Raw genomic sequence first — 16456 nt, 5'->3', positions numbered from 1 at the left:
TGCGGCCGTACCAGAGTTTTGTACAGCTGCAACATGACCTCCTGACTCCGGAACTCAATCCCTCTACCAATAAAGGCTAACATTCCATAGGCCTTCTTCACAACCCTATCAACCTGGGTGGAAACTTTTTGTAGATAGTCCAACTGGGGAAGGGGCAGTACTGGATCTGGTATTGGGGAATAAGCCTGAACAGGTGGTTAGGGTTTCAGTAGGGGAACATTTGACAAGTAGTGACCATAATTCCATAAGTTTTAGGGTACTTCTGGACAGGGATGAGGTAACCCTCGCGATAAGGTGCTAAACTGGGGAAAGGCAAATTACGATAACATTAGACAGGAATTGAAGAATTTGGATTGAGTGTGGCTGTTGGATAGAAAATCAACATCGGACATGTGGGAGTCTTTCAAGCGATAGTTGATTAGGATTCAGGAAAGTCACGTTCCTGGGAGAATGAAGGATAAGTATGGGAAGTTTAGAGAGCCTTGGATAACGAGGGATATTGTGAACCTCATCAAAAAGAAAACGGAGACTTTTGTACAGTCTAGTAGGGTGGGAACAGTCAAAACCCTTGAGGAGTATGAAGAAAGTAGGAAGGTACTAAAGCGGGAAATTAGGAGAGGTAGGGGAAGTCATGAAAAGCGCTTGGCAAGTAGGATTAAGATGAATCCCAAAGATTTTTATTCATATGTAAAAAGCAAGAGGGTAACCAGGGAAAGGATTGGACCACTTAAGGACAGTGGGAGGAATATTTGTGCTGAGCCAGAGGAAATGGATGAGGTACTAAATGAATACTTTGCATCAGTGTTCACTAAAAAAAGGGACTTTGTGGAAGGTGATTCTTGGGTAGGGTGTGTGGACAGTCTGGATCATGTTAACATCGAAAACGAGGAGGTATTGGGTCTTTTAAAAGATATTGAGGTAGATAGGTTTCCTGGGCCAGATAGGATTTATCCCAAAATTCTGAGGGAAGCAAGGGAGGAAATTGCTGGGGCATTGACTGACATCTTTGTATCTGATTGGCAAGATCCCAGAGGACTGGTGAATAGCTAATGTGGTATCGTTGTTGAAGAAAGGTAGCAGGGATAATCCTGGAAGCTATAAGCCGGTAAGCCTCACGTCGGTAGTAGGTAAATTATTGGAGAGAATTCTCATTTGGAAACAAATGGACTCACATTCGATAGACAGCATGGTTTTGTGAAGGGGAGGTCGTGCCTCACTAACTTGATCCGAGTTTTTTGAGGTAACAAAGATGATTGATATGGAGAGGGTGGTGGATGTTGTTTACATGGACTTCAGTAAAGCCTTTGACAAGGTGCCTCATGGCAGACTGGTACAAAAGGTGAAGTCACACGGAATCAGAGGTGAGGTGGTAAGGTGGATACAGAACTGGCTCGGTCACAGAAGAAGGAGAGGTAGCAGTAGAAGGGTGTTTTTCTGAATGGAAGGTTGTGACTAGTGGTGTTCCACAGGGATCTGTACTTGGTCCTCTGGTGTTTGTGGTATACATAAACGATTTGGAGGAAAATTAGCTGGTCTGATTAGTAAGTTTGTGGATGACACCAAGGTTAGTGGAGTGCCAGATAGTGTTGAGGATTGTCAGAAGATACAGCAGGACATAGATAGGTTGGAGACTTGGGCAGAGAAATGGCAAATGGAGTTTAATCCGGACAAATGTGAGGTAATTCATTTTTTGTTAGGTTTAACATAGAGGGGAAACATACCGTAAATGGTAAAACTCTGAGGAATATAGAAAGTCAGAGAGATCTGGGCGTTCAAGTCCACGGATCTTTGAAGGTGGCAACACAAGTGGACAACGTAGTCAAGAAAGCATACAAAATGTTTGCCTTCATTGGACGGGGCATCGAGTATAAAAACTGGCAAGTCATGCTACAGTTGTATAGAACCTTGGTACGACCGCACTTGGAATATTGCGCACAATTCTCGTTGCCACACTACCAGAAGGATGTGGAGGCTTTGGAGAGGGTGCAGAGGAGGTTTACCAGGATGTTGCCTGGTCTGGAGGGTGTTAGCCATGTGGAGAGGCTGAATAGACTCAGACTATTTTCATTAGAAAGGCGGAGATTGAGGGGTGATCTGTTAGAGGTCTACAAGATTATGAGGGGCATGGATAGAGTGGATGGGCAGGCACTCTTTCCCAGGGTGGAGGGTTCAGTCACCAGGGGGCATAGGTTTAAGGTCCGTGGGGCAAAGTTTAGAGGAGATATGCGAGGCAGGTTTTTACTCAGAGGGTGGGGAGTGCCTGGAACGCGTTGCCAGGAGAGGTTGTGGAAGCAGATACATTAACGGTGTTCAAAAGGCATCTTGACAAACACATGGATAGGATGGGTATAGAGGGATACGGCACAAGGAAGTGCTAAGGGTTTTGGCAAAGGTTGGTATCATGACCGGTAGAGGCTTGGAGGGCTGAAGGGCCTGTTCCTGTGCTGAATTGTTCTTTGTTCTCTTGGTAAAACCAAACTCTTGAACAAGCTTTTGGTAACGTGTCCTAAATCTCTTGTGGTTCAGTGTTAAAACTTGTCCAATAACACTCCTGGGAAGCATTTTGGAATATTTTACGTGAAAAGCACGCACTATATAAATGCAAGTTGTTCATAGATTATCATAGAATTTACAGTGCAGAAGGAGGCCATTCGGCCCATCAAGCCTGCACCGGCTCTTGGAAAGAGCACCCTACCCAAGGTCAACACCTCCACCCTATCCCCATAACCCAGTAACCCCACCCAACACTAAGGGCAATTTTGAACACTAAGGTCAATTTATCATGGCCAATCCACCTAATCTGCACATCTTTGGACTGTGGGAGGAAACCGGAGCACCCGGAGGAAACCCACGCACACTTGGGGAGGATGTGCAGACTCCGCACAGACAGTGATCCAAGCCGGAATCGAACCTGGGATCCTGGAGCTGTGAAGCAATTGTTCTATCCACAAGGCTACCGTGCTGCCCCGTTGTGTGTGGCACATGCTGCTGTGGGTTCACGGATGCCCTTCCCCTCAGAAATCCGTGCAATGGACATTGTTTTTATGGGAATGTACTGTGGCTTTGAGCGCCACATGTCAAACAACAGGAAATGTCAGTCTTTCCATTCAACTTGGGTTGGAAGCAAGACTACAATGCATTGACAATTACAATAGACAGCTGTTTGAAAATATAGTTCATTAACCAAAGCTGACTCAGGTTATGCACCAACAGAAAAGCAAGCTTGCAAATGCCTCTCACCTATAAACATTTTTATTGTCCCAGTATCAGTGGTTGGAAGCTACAACAAATATAGGCATAACTGCACAAGGTGGAACTTGTGCACAAGGGTGGAACCTATACTTTAACCTCGCATAAGCTGTCAAGGTTAGGAATATAGGAACAGGAGAAGGTCATTCAGCCCTTCGAGCCTGTCCCCCCCTTCCCCCTTTAGTGAGACCATGGCTGACCATGATTCCATATACCTGCCTTTGGCTGATATCCCTCAATATCTTTGCTTAACAAAAATCTATCTGTCTCAGATTTAAAATTAATAACTGTATTAGCTTCAACAGCTCTTTGTGGGAGAGTTCCAAACCTTTACCACCCTTTGAGTGAAGAACTTCACAGAGTAACTCCAGAAAAATCATCTCTGGGCTGCTGAGAAGAAACCAAAGGTAATCTTCAAGTGTCAGTTCTTGTAGTCTCCAGCGAGAAAAGGAGTCTTCATTCTCTCCAAGCTCTACCTATCGAGCCCATCCACAAAGTAAAATTCTTCAACTTCACAAACCATCACAGTTGCTAAACTGAACCTCCTGTTCACTTTGGAAAGAAGGAATTCAAGCAATGAGCCCATAACGATATCTCACAGTGACCGATTTTAAAATCACATTTTAAGTATCTTTTTTCCTTTATCTACTTTTCATCATATCTGTATTTTAGTTAATTTTACCACTTTTACTTAAGTAACTTTCAGCAGTAGCTTCATAAGCTAACCTTTATACTGTTTAAGTTGGGTCATTTTTTAACTGAATCACAATATCACACGCAAATTCTTAGATCATGGATCACTTTGAAGAAACGCCTTTTACACGGTCGTGATGATGGCTAGACATAAAAGTTGATGAAGTCACTAGGACCGAATCAGATTTATCCAAGAATACGGAGGGAAATCAAGGTGGAAATTGCAGACACTGGTCATAATCTTTCAAACCTCCTTAGAATTAGGGGTGATGCGAAAGGTTTAGAATTTGCAAAGTTACACCCTTCTTTAAGTTTAAAATTTTTTTTTTACAATTAAAGGGCAATTTAGAGTGGCCAATCCACCTACTCTGCACTTTTTGCAACTCTGCAACTCTTTGGGTTGTGGGGGTTAGACCCACACAGACACGGGGAGAATATGCAAACACCACATGGGCAGTAGCCCAGGGCCGGGATCAAACCAGGTTCCTCAGCGCCGTGAGGCAACAGTCCTAACCCTAACCATCAGATGGCACCCCCGTGGAGTAGGATAATCTCGTTCTTGTGGTCCATGTAAGTACCAACAACATAGATAGAGGATCTGCATAGAGTTTGAGGAGCTAAACACTAAATTAAGCAATAGAAACTCCAAGGTTATAATCTCTTGATTATCTGAACCACATGCAAATTGGCATAGGGTACAGAAAATTAGATAGATGAATACGTGGCTCAAAGACTGATGTGGGAAAAGTGGATTTCAGTTCTTGGGGTACTGGGATCAAGGGAAGGTGGGGGCTGTACCATTGGGATGGCTGACATATGAACTGTGCTGGGACCAGTTTTCTTGCAAACCAGATAACTAGGGAAGTAGAGAAGGCTTCAAACTAAATAGAGGGGGGGGGGACGGGACGGTTCTCTAGAGGGGATAGGTAGACTAACAAAGCAAAAGCATATGGCAGCATTACAAAGCAGCTATTTAGGCAATGATACCCAGAGTGTGAGGTTATACAAACGTTAAAAAAGCAATCCATGGGGGGGGGGGGGGGGGGGGGGGGGGTAACAAGGCAAAAATAAAGGCTCTTTATTTAAATGCCTGTAGCATTCAGCACAAAATAAATGAATTAACGGCACAAATTAAGGTTAATGGGCATGATTTTATAGCCACCTGGGCTGCTTTAGCACAGTGGGCTAAAGAGCTGGCTTGTAAAGCAGACCAAGGCCAGCAGCACGGGTTCAATTCCCGTACCAGCCTCCCCGAACAGGTGCCGGAATGTGGCGACTAGGGGCTTTTCACAGTAACTTCATTTGAAGACTTCTTGCGACAATAAGTGATTTTCCTTACAGAGACATGATTACAAGGAGACCAAAACTGGGAATTAAATATTCAGAGATACTTGAGTTTTTGTAAGAACAGACAGGAGGGAAAGGGTGGTAGGGTAATTTTGTTAGTACGAGATTAAATAAGTACAATAGCAAGAAATGATCTTGGATCGGAAGATGTAGAATCCATGTAGAAATAACTAGGGGAAGAAGACACCAGTGGCCCCCTAACAGTAGGATGGAGAATAAATCAGGAGATAATAAAGGCATATAAAAAAGACTTCTTCTCGTAGATTGGGGAAATAAAATTGACAGAGGGAGCCATCAGGGAGAATTCATAGAATGTATTTGGGACAGTTTCCTGGAACAATATGTTGTGCATCCAACCAGGGATCAGACTATTTTGGATTTGGTAATGTGTAATGAAGCAGGTTTAATAAATAATCTCAGAGTAAAAGATCCCTTAGGAAGCAGTGACCATAACATGGTAGAATTTAGTATTCAATTTAAGAGTGAGAAACTTGGGTCAAAAACAACTGTGCTACATTTAAATAAGTATAACTATAAAGGAGTGAGGAGGGAGCTGGCTGGAATGGCCTGGGATAGGAGCATAGTAGGAGAGACGGTTGATCAAGAATAGGCATTTCTGAAAATAGTTCATGACTCACAACAAAGACGTATCCAGTGAGGAAGGATTCCAAGGAAGGCAATAAATCAACAATGGTTAATCAAGGAAGAAAAATCATATATGACAAAGATCAGTCGTAAGTCAGAGAGAGGATTGGAAAAGTTTTTTAAAAAACAATAAAAGATTACCAAAAAGAGAGAAGATAAACTATATGGGTAAACTAACAAGTAATATAAAAATGGACAGCAAGAGCGTCTTTAAATATATAAAAAGGAAGAGAGAGAGGCCAAAGTGAACATAGGCCCCTTAGAGAATGAGACTGACAAAATAATAATGGGGAACCAGGAAATGGCAGAGGAGTTAAATAAATACTTTGCAATAGTTTTCATGGTGGAAGACTAATAACATTCCAAAAATATTAAAATATTCATGGGGCGGATGGCGCTGGGGAATAAATACAATAGCAATCAATAAGGAAAAAGTACTTGTGAAATTAGTGGGGCTAAAGGTCGATATGTTGGAGTTTCAGCGGGAGCGGAGTGCAGAGGCTGCTGGTGGGTGAGTATTGAAGTTTAAAATAACTTACCTTGCAGGAGCATCTCTTGGAGTTTCAGCAGGAGCAGAGGCTGCTGGTGGGTGAGTATTTAAGTAAACACTTACCTGGTCCCGTTTCTGTTCCTCTTTGCTGGTGTATTTTAAAAAAAAATTATTTTCTAAGGCGGGAACAGGGAGTTCGACCCGCCGACTTCTGGGAAGTCCCTCACCAATAAATTCTGGTGGAGAGGAAACCCGAGACACTACACGTGTAGTGTCTCCCACCCGCCCTCCTCCTTTAACCTAATAATAAAACCCATTGGTGTGAGGTAAGTACCATATTGTATTATTATTATTTTTTTTTTTTTAATTTAGTTGTTAGCCAGATCTTGGTTGAAAGTTAGAGGGATGGCAGGGAAGGGAGTGCAATGTTCCTCCTGCAGGATGTTTGAGGTGAGGGATGCCATTAGTGTCCCTGCTGATTTTACCTGCAGGAAGTGCTGCCATCTCCAGCTCCTCCAAGACCGAGTTAGGGAACTGGAGCTGGAGTTGGAAGAACTTCGGATCATTCGGGAGGCAGAGGGGGTCATAGATAGCAGCTTCAGGGAATTAGTTACACCAAAGATTGGAGATAGATGGGTAACTGTAAGAGGGACTGGGAAGAAGCAGTCAGTGCAGGGATCCCCTGCGGTCGTTCCCCTGAGATACAAGTATACCGCTTTGGATACTTGTGGGGGGAGACTTGCCAGGGGTAAGCCATGGGGTACGGGCCTCTGGCACGGAGTCTGTCCCTGTTGCTCAGAAGGGAAGGGTCCACATTGGCACTAACGACATAGGTAGGAAAGGGGCCAAGGATGTCAGGCAGGCTTTCAGGGAGCTAGGATGGAAGCTCAGAACTAGAACAAACAGAGTTGTTATCTCTGGGTTGTTGCCTGTGCCACGTGATAATGAGATGAGGAGATGGGAGAGAGAGCAAGTAAACACGTGGCTACAGAGATGGTGCAGGCGGGAGGGATTCAGATGTCTGGATAACTGGGGCTCTTTCTGGGGAAGGTGGGACCTCTACAGACAGGATGGTCTACATCTGAACCTGAGGAGCACAAATATCCTGGGGGGGAGATTTGTTAGTGCTCTTTGGGGGGGTTTAAACTAATGCAGCAGGGGCATGGGAACCTGGATTGTAGTTTTAGGGTACGGGAGAATGAGAGTATAGAGGTCAGGAGCACAGATTTGACGTCGCAGGAGGGAACCAGTGTTCAGGTAGGTGGTTTGAAGTGTGTCTACTTCAATGCCAGGAGTATACGAAATAAGGTAGGGGAACTGGCAGCATGGGTTGGTACCTGGGACTTCGATGTTGTGGCCATTTCGGAGACATGGATAGAGCAGGGACAGGAATGGATGTTGCAGGTTCCGGGGTTTAGGTGTTTTAGTAAACTCAGAGAAGGAGGCAAAAGAGGGGGAGGTGTGGCGCTGCTAGTCAAGAGCAGTATTACGGTGGCGGAGAGGATGCTAGATGGGGACTCATCTTCCGAGGTAGTATGGGCTGAGGTTAGAAACAGGAAAGGAGAGGTCACCCTGTTGGGAGTTTTCTATAGGCCTCCAAATAGTTCTAGGGATGTAGAGGAAAGGATGGCGAGGATGATCCTGGATAAGAGCAAAAGTAACAGGGTAGTTATTATGGGAGACTTTAAATTTCCAAATATTGACTGGAAACGATATAGTTCGAGTACATTAGATGGGTCGTTTTTTGTACAGTGTGTGCAGGAGGGTTTCCTGACACAATATGTTGACAGGCCAACTAGAGGCGAGGCCACGTTGGATTTGGTTTTGGGTAATGAACCAGGCCAGGTGTTGGATTTGGAGGTAGGAGAGCACTTTGGGGACAGTGACCACAATTCGGTGACGTTTACGTTAATGATGGAAAGGGATAAGTATACACCGCAGGGCAAGAGTTATAGCTGGGGGAAGGGCAATTATGATGCCATTAGACGTGACTTGGGTGGGATAAGGTGGAGAAGTAGGCTGCAAGTGTTGGGCACACTGGATAAGTGGAGCTTGTTCAAGGATCAGCTACTGCGTGTTCTTGATAAGTATGTACCGGTCAGGCAAGGAGGAAGGCGTCGAGCGAGGGAACCGTGGTTTACCAAAGAAGTGGAATCTCTTGTTAAGAGGAAGAGGAAGAAGAAGGAGGGGTTTAAACTAATGCAGCAGGGGCATGGGAACCTGGATTGTAGTTTTAGGGTACGGGAAAATGAGAGTCTAGAGGTCAGGCCTATGTGAAGATGAGGTGTGAAGTTTCCGTTGGGGCGATGGATAGTTACAAGGTAGCGAGGAAGGATCTAAAGAGAGCTAAGACGAGCAAGGAGGGGACATGAGAAGTATTTGGCAGGTAGGATCAAGGAAAACCCAAAAGCTTTCTATAGGTATGTCAGGAATAAGCGAATGACTAGGGTAAGAGTAGGACCAGTCAAGGACAGGGAAGGGAAGTTGTGTGTGGAGTCTGAAGAGATAGGCGAGATACGAAATGAATATTGTTCGTCAGTGTTCACTCAGGAAAAAGATAATGTTGTGGAGGAGAATGCTGAGACCCAGGCTATTAGAATAGATGGCATTGAGGTACGTAGGGAAGAGGTGTTGGCAATTCTGGACAGGCTGAAAATAGATAAATCCCCAGGGCCTGATGGATTTATCCTAGGATTCTATGGGAGGCCAGGGAAGAGATTGCTGGACCTTCGGCTTTGATTTTTATGTCATCATTGGCTACAGGAATAGTGCCAGAGGACTGGAGGATAGCAAATGTGGTCCCTTTGTTCAAAAAGGGGAGCAGAGACAACCCCGGCAACTATAGACGGGTGAGCCTCACGTCTGTAGTGGGTAAAGTCTTGGAGGGGATTATAAGAGACAAGATTTATAATCATCTAGATAGGAATAATATGGTCAGGGATAGTCAGCATGGCTTTGTGAAGGGTAGGTCATGCCTCACAAACCTTATCGAGTTCTTTGAGAAGGTGACTGAACAGGTAGACGAGGGTAGAGCAGTTGGTGTATATGGATTTCAGTAAAGCGTTTGATAAGGTTCCCCACGGTAGGCTATTGCAGAAAATACGGAGGCTGGGGATTGAGGGTGATTTAGAGATGTGGATCAGAAATTGGCTAGCTGAAAGAAGACAGAGGGTGGTGGTTGATGGGAAATGTTCAGAATGGAGTTCAGTTACAAGTGGAGTACCACAAGGATCTGTTCTGGGGCCGTTGCTGTTTGTCATTTTTATCAATGACCTAGAGGAAGGGTGGGTGAGTAAATTTGCAGACGACACTAAAGTCGGTGGTGTTGTCGACAGTGTGGAAGGATGTAGCAGGTTACAGAGGGACATCGATAAGCTGCAGAGCTGGGCTGAGAGGTGGCAAATGGATTTTAATGTCGAGAAGTGTGAGGTGATTCACTTTGGAAGGAATAAAAGGAATGCGGAATATTTGGCTAATGGTAAAGTTCTTGGAAGTGTGGATGAGCAGAGGGATCTAGGTGTCCATGTACATAGATCCCTGAAAGTTGCCACCCAGGTTGATAGGGTTGTGAAGAAGGCCTATGGAGTGTTGGCCTTTATTGGTGGAGGGATTGAGTTCCGGAGTCAGGAGGTCATGTTGCAGCTGTACAAAACTCTGGTACGGCCGCATTTGCAGTATTGCGTACAGTTCTGGTCACCGCATTATAGGAAGGACGTGGAGGCTTTGGAGCGGGTGCAGAGGAGATTTACCAGGATGTTGCCTGGTATGGAGGGAAAATCTTATGAGGAAAAGGCTGATGGACTTGAGGTTGTTTTCGTTGGAGAGAAGAAGGTTAAGAGGAGACTTAATAGAGGCATACAAAATGATCAGGGGGTTAGATAGGGTGGACAGTGAGAGCCTTCTCCCGCGGATGGAAATGTCTGGCACGAGGGGACATAGCTTTAAACTGAGGGGTAATAGATATAGGACAGAGGTCAGAGGTAGGTTCTTTACACATGGAGTGGTGAGGCCGTGGAATGCCCTACCTGCAACAGTAGTGAACTCGCCAACATTGAGGGCATTTAAAAGTTTATTGGATAAACATATGGATGATAATGGCATAGTGTAGGTTAGATGGCTTTTGTTTCGGTGCAACATCGTGGGCCGAAGGGCCTGTACTGCGCTGTATCGTTCTATGTTCTATGTTACCAGTTAGGTTGCAATCCCAGGACATTAAAGGAAGTAGCTACAGAGATAGTGGATGCATTGGTAGTATTCGTCCAAGATTATAAAGCATGCTTTTAGAAATACATAAGATAATCAAGCATCGCCAGCATGGCTTCCTGAAGGGGAAATCATATTTGATAAATTTATTAGAATTCTTTGAGGTGGTGACGAGCAGGATAAATGTACCAGTAGATGTAATACACTTGGATTTCCAAAAAGTATTCGATATGGTACCACACAAAAGGCTACTCAATAAAATAAGAGCCCACGGTGTTGGGGTAGTATATTAGCATAGAGGGTTGGTTAAATGGTAGAAGACAGAGATTTGGGATAAGAGGGGCATTTGCAACCTGTAATTAGGGGAGTGCCACAGAGATCTGTGCTGGGGCCACATTTGTTTAAAATATATATTAATGACTTGGACGAGGGAAGTGAATGCACTATTTCCAAGTTCTAAAAGTAGGTAAGAAGGCAAGTGGTGAGGATGACACAAAGAGTCTACAGAGTGATATAGACAGGTTAGGTGACTGGGCAAAAACTTGGCAGATGGATTATAATGTTGGAAAATTTGAGGTTATGCACTTTGGTAGGAAAAATAAAGGAGCTGAATATTATTTAAATGAGAAAGCCTGCAGAAAACTGCAGCACAGAGGTATTTGGGGGTCCTCTTGCATAAATTACAAAATGCTAGCATGGGAAGGCAAATGGCAGGTTAGATGCTGAAAGAATGTTTCCTATTGTAGGAGAGTCTAGGACCAAAGGGCATAATCTCAGAGTAAGGGGTCGCCATTTAAGACATAGATGAGGAGAATTTCTTCTCTCAGAGGGCAGCACATCTGTGAATTTCTTTTCCACAGAGCAATTATAGGCTGGGTCGTTAAGTATGTTCATGACTGAGATAGACAGGTTTTTAATCAGTAAGGGTATCCAGGGGTATGGGGATAAGGCAGGAAAGCGGAGTTGAGGATTATTGTTGGAGGGCATTTTCTGATACTGGACTATGATATAAATTATAGGTGGCCCTGTAACTACATTTGTGCTCCTATATTACTTTGAATAGTTCTGATGAGACAAAAGGTACTCATTGGCTTAGATGCCTGTTTAGAAGAGGCAATTTGTAGAAACAGATAGTGTATACACAATGCTGTTAATATCAGAAAAGACACAAAATGGCTGAACAAGCCACATTCCCTGTAAACTGTCTCATGAGAACCAACCGTGGGTATGTATAGGGAGTATCCCAGCAGCCGCTGATAACAGCTTCACAGAACAAGCCATGCAATGTATCCTTGATAAAGCTCAAGGTCCACAGCTCTACAGGACATATCCTTTGTGTTAGTTTTGAATGACTTCTGTATGAAGTTAGGGGCGGGTAAGACAACACCCACTTTAACCATATATGTGATAACTGGGATGCTAAGAAAACTAATTGACTGCATGTAATAAAGTGTGACTCGAATATAGTTGATTGATTACATGTAAATAAGAATCTGCCCCTTGAATCTGTATATTAACCCGTGTGAGCCACAGCTCGAGAAAAGGTGCTGTCAATATGCTGCGGAGTCTCAGGCCTTCTCTCCCAGAATTCTGACATAATAAACTGTTTTCTTTTTACTTGTACTCAGGCTTTCGTGTGAACATTTTCACCTTTTCGGTGGGAATTCAGCTGTTGGAGTGGGCGGAGCTACAGAGTCGAGCGGTGAGTACTTAAACTAGCTGCTTCGCGGATTCGAATCTTTTCGGCGGGAATTTAGTTGTTGGAGTGGACAGAGCTAGAGTCGAGCGATGAGTATTTAAACTAGCTGCTTCGCTGCTTAAACAGCGGCCACAGGGTCTTTGGGGACAAATTTGAAGAGTGACATCACAGCAAAGCAGTGACCCGATTGACGGGTTAATTAGCAATAGCCAGGAGAAATTTAACTCGTCGTGTGTTGGTAAGTATTGTGATTGGTGAGTAAAATCTTTATTCCTTTCACTTATTCATTATTTGATATTATATTTGTAATCAGTTAAGGTAAAGTGTAAAAATGGCAGGAGATCCCAGACCCGTGTTATGCTCCTCGTGCTCAATGTGGGAATTCAGGGACGCGGCCGGTGCCCCTGACTCCTTCATGTGCGGGAAGTGTGTCCAGCTGCAGCTCCTGTTAGACGGCATGACGGCTCTGGAGCTGTGGATGGACTCACACTTTGGAGCATCCGCAATGCTAAGGTCGTGGATAGCACATTCAGTGAGTTGGTCACAACGCAGATTAGGATTGGTGAGGGAGATAGGGAATGGGTGACCAAAAGGCAGAGAAAGAGCAGGAAGGCAGTGCAGGTGTCCCCTGCGGTCATCTCCTTCCAAAACAGGTATACCGTTTTGGATACTGTTGGGGGAGATGACTCACCAGGTAGGCAGTAGTAGACAGGCTCATGGCACCGTGGCTGGCTCTGCTGCACAGAAGGGCGTGAAAAAGACTGGCAGGGCTATAGTCATAGGGGATTCAATCGTTGGAGAAGATACTGAGGGATAGGATCTATTCACATTTGGAAGAAAATAGACTTATCAGTGATAGGCAGCATAGTTTTGTGCAGGGAAGGTCATGTCTTATAAACCTAATAGAATGCTTTGAGGAAGTGACAAAGTTAATTGGTGAGGGAAGGGCTGTAGATGTCATATATATGCACTTCAGTAAGGCGTTTGATAAAGTTTCCCATGGCAGGTTGATGGAAAAAGTGAAGTCGCATGGGGTTCAGACTAGATGGATAAAGAACTGGCTGGGCAACAGGAGACAGGGAGTAGTGGTGGAAGGGACTGTCTCAAAATGGAGAAAGGTGAGTAGTGGTGTTCCACAGGGATCCGTGCTCGGACCACTGTTGTTTGTGATATACATAAATGAACTGGACAAAGGTACAGGTGGTCTGATTAGCAAGTTTGCAGATGATACTAAGATTGGTGGAGTTGAAGATAGCGAGGGGGACTGTCAGAGAATACAGCAAAATATATAGATTGGAGAGTTGGGCAGAGAAATGGCAGATGGAGTTCAATCCAGGCAAATGCGAGGTGATGCATTTTGGAAGATCCAATTCAAGAGCGGACTATACGGTCAATGGAAGTGTCCTGGGGAAAATTGATGTACAGAGATCTGGAAGTTCAGGTCCATTGTACCCTGAAGGTGGCAACGCAGGTCAATAGAGTGGTCAAGAAGGCATACAGCATGCTTGCCTTCATCGGACGGGGTATTGAATACAAGAGTCGGCAGGTCATGTTACAGCTGTATAGGACTTTGGTTAGGCCACATTTGGAATACTGCGTGCAGTTCTGGTCGCCACATTACCAGAAGGATGTGGATGCTTTAGAGAGGGTGCAGAGGAGGTTCACCAGGATGTTGCCTGGTATGGAGGATGCTAGCTATGAAGAAAGGTTGAGTAGATTAGGATTGTTTTTGTTGGAAAGACGGAGGTTGAGGGGGAACCTGATTGAGGTCTACAAAATCATGAGAGGTATGGACAGGGTGGATAGCAACAAGCTTTTTCCAAGAGTGGGGGTGTCAATTACAAGGGGTCACGATTTCAAGGTGAGAGGGGGAAAGTTTTTTACGCAAAGAGTGGTGGGTGCCTGGAACGCTTTGCCAGCGGAGATGGTAGAGGCGGACACGATAGCATCATTTAAGATGCATCTAGACAGATATATGAACGGGCGGGGAATAGGCGACAGGTTTAGATAAAGGATCTTGATCGGCGAGGCTGGGAGGGCCGAAGGGCCTGTTCCTGTGCTGTAATTTTCTTTGTTCTTTGTTCTAACAAAAACTCAGGGTCACAATCCACAGGTGGGTCGAGGGCTGGTGTCAGGAGGGCCGCAGAGCGATCGGTCGCGTGTTCCAACAGCCGTGACTGGCTTTTAAGAAAGGCAACCATGGGCAGTCCCCGATTGGTACGGCATTTGAGGGGGCAGGGCGGCACAAGGCTAGGATGTGTGCTGGTCACCGTGTCACGGGGGGGGGGGAGAAGAGATTCAGGGGATGTTGGGCGGCCAGGCGGTTGCGCAATGCTAACGGTGGTGGCCCCAGCTTGGAGCTCAACTCTGGTGCTCATCCTGAGCACGCTTCAGCTCATCCCCCACCACCAATCAGCACTATGTGACCTCCAGCTCCGCAGTCAAGCTGCTGAACGGCTGGCACAACATCCGCTTGCACTGCCACGACGTGAAGTACGGGTCGGGAAGTTTTCTGCACTCTTGTGATTGAGTGGATGCATCTGACGACAGTAACAGCTACTGGACAGAGAGAGAGGAATCCAGGCCAGGTTTGTCAGCAAGGAATACCGATCAAATGAAGCCAGTCAATACAACTGACACATGTCAACACTGGAAGAAACCTAGACTATCATCACTTTGTGTCACAACTCTCTGGAAACCAGAAAATAAGTGCTTTTGGTGGAAATGGAGAAGGAGATGACTTGGATGTTTGGATAGTGCAATGCAGTGGAATTAGTAAGAAATATTGTGACATTGTATGAGTTTGACAAGTTCCTTCATCTTGTCTAATGTCAGTTTGTAAAGTAAAATCAAGATTCTACTTTTTTTTCTATACTTGTTTAAATTTTTAAACAAATGGGAATATATTGAAAACAAAGTTTGCGTGTAAATGTAAGGATGAGCACGCTCAACTGAAAATGCTTTAATTTTCAGCAGTTAAAAAGTCATAAACTTGGAAAAATCAGGAATTGGAAATAAAGTTTCAAAGTTCAAAAAAGGAGTCCATGGCAGGACAAAGCAGTGTTGGTGTGAGCTGTACATAGAGCTGCAGGGTCTCTGGTGAACAACCCATTAAGAAGAAACTGAAATCTGAAACAAAGCAGTATAAAGAAGATTTCTTGAGCTATAGCTTCAATTGTGCCAATGCAAATCAGGATGTCAAAGTGTGTTATATGCAGGGAAGTACTGGCAAATGAAAGTTTAAAACCCTCAAAACTTCTAAGGCATTTACAGACTAAGAATGACGAGTTCAAGGACAAGCCTGATTTTTTTCAAAGGATGCAGTGAGAACTTAAATCATTAGCTGAAGTTCTCAAGGGAATTGTAACATTGAATGAAAAGCAACTGAGATTGTGAGGACCAAGCAGGCTCATCTGTCGCATTAAAGATACACAATAAGGGTGTATCGCGAAGGTCGGCCAGCATGGGTGGCAATGGTTGGCCGGGGTGGGCCACGAATCTGACCTAGCATGGGTCCCGATGGTTGGTAAAAGTGGGTCCCAGGAAATAAAGTTAGAAAAACACTGTCTTATGGCCTAAGTCTTTGAAAAGATGCCATATAAAAAGCTTCTTTATAAGATAAGAGGTCAGTAGGATTCAAGGGTCAATCCTAGAATAAGAAACTGTCTGCATTCTCATGGGAAGAAGGAACATCAAAGGAATAGGCCAGTCAGCTCCTTAAGCATGCTCTGCCATGCATGGTTGATCTGCACCTCATTCCCATTTACCCACCTTTTGACTCATCTCATGATACACTTACCCAAGGCAAAAAATATACCAGCTTTGATCTTGAAAGTTCCAATTGACCCAAGAACTATGTTTTGGGGAAAGAGTTGCAGATTTCCACGACCGTGTGTGCCGAACGTTTTCTGATTTCACCATCAAATGACCAGGCTCTAATGTAAAGATTAAGCTTCATTTAGAGGAAATAGTTTCACTGTGTCTGCCACTGCTTAACAACTACCTTACCTTGCAGGTCAGCTGGTAGTTCGGGAGAGAGAGAGAGCCGGGACTTTGGAAACAGCGCGGGAGATTGAAAAAGCGCGGGAGCTGCGAGGCAGAGGGGACAGTTTAAAAGGTTGCGGCGTGGG

The 16456-nt window shown here is 44.7% G+C and overlaps 1 protein-coding gene across 2 annotated transcripts in view; it reads right to left on the bottom strand.

Moving 5' to 3' along the window:
- The window catches only part of LOC140425361 (cytoplasmic 60S subunit biogenesis factor ZNF622-like), a 57309-nt gene extending 41046 nt beyond the window's left edge, over window positions 1-16263 (bottom strand). Inside the window, exon 1 of one of the 2 annotated variants that reach the window (XM_072509552.1) lies at window positions 16126-16263. The gene's annotated coding sequence lies outside the window, so the exon portion shown is untranslated. Of the gene's footprint in view, window positions 1-3577; window positions 3600-16125 lie in introns of those variants that run through there. The other variant, XM_072509551.1, reaches the window with a different exon arrangement.
- Between the last annotated feature and the right edge of the window lie 193 nt (window positions 16264-16456).

The sequence above is a fragment of the Scyliorhinus torazame genome, chromosome 6 (assembly GCF_047496885.1).
Source record: "Scyliorhinus torazame isolate Kashiwa2021f chromosome 6, sScyTor2.1, whole genome shotgun sequence".
NCBI lineage: Eukaryota > Metazoa > Chordata > Chondrichthyes > Carcharhiniformes > Scyliorhinidae > Scyliorhinus > Scyliorhinus torazame.
This window is presented reverse-complemented; position numbering and strand designations above follow the sequence as displayed.